Source organism: Mustela erminea, chromosome 2, assembly GCF_009829155.1.
Source record: "Mustela erminea isolate mMusErm1 chromosome 2, mMusErm1.Pri, whole genome shotgun sequence".
NCBI lineage: Eukaryota > Metazoa > Chordata > Mammalia > Carnivora > Mustelidae > Mustela > Mustela erminea.
Window position 1 is genome coordinate 72,913,083 of NC_045615.1, and position 871 is coordinate 72,913,953.

The 871-nt window shown below is 27.6% G+C and overlaps 1 pseudogene; it reads left to right on the top strand.

Moving 5' to 3' along the window:
* The first annotated feature begins 310 nt into the window (after positions 1 to 310).
* On the top strand, positions 311 to 414 carry LOC116585327 (annotated as a pseudogene).
* The last annotated feature ends 457 nt before the right edge of the window (positions 415 to 871 follow it).

Sequence of the window (871 nt, forward strand, 5' to 3'; positions counted from 1 at the left end):
AATCTTTTTTTTTTTTTTTAAGGAGTCTCATCACTCATTGTTTAAACAATGAGTATATTTATTTTTTTAATTTTTAATTTTTTTATAAATATGTATTCTAAAATCTTTTTTTTTAAAGAAACATATTTAATGACAAATAAAATCAGATACAGCATCACTGTTTTTAATCAGATAAAATATTGACCCAACTTAATAGTGTCAACTTGATTAAAATAGCAATTTTCAGTGTATTTTTAATATATTGTTTTTCAGTATTATTTCTTAGGAAGTTAAAAAGAAAAATAAGCTTTTTAATTATCTCTTCAAATCCATTGCTTCTCGGCCTTTTGGCTAAGATCAAGTGTAATTATCTTTTCAAATTCAAATTAATTAATAGGAGAAACTGTCCTAAATTAGTCATTAACTGAAACCTTTATTATACCTCTACGATGTGAGAACATCTCACAAAAACAACTCTGTGTAAGGAGGAACCTAAACATTTTATAGGATAGATTGAAGAAGGTCAATAAATTTTGGCTTTGTTCTATTTTGAAAATTGTTCACTACTGGAAATTGGAAAGGGTATGGAAACACTGAGGTTGTGTTAATCACAAAATTGGATGCAAGATAATTAAGGCTGGGGCTGTTAATTTACCCTATAATGAGTAATGAATATTTGTTGAAAAAGTGAATGAATAACCACTGGTTAGCCATTTGGGTTTAGCAAGAGGATAGGGAGAAAAAGATAAAAGCTAAAGCCTCAGTAGAGTCACTGGAAATTTTTCATCATTTTGAAAAAATCAAAATTTCTTACCAAATGCAACTCAAATATTTCTTTCCTTCCATATTTTTAATTTCGGTAAACCTTCATGATGCACTCAACATTCAAGTA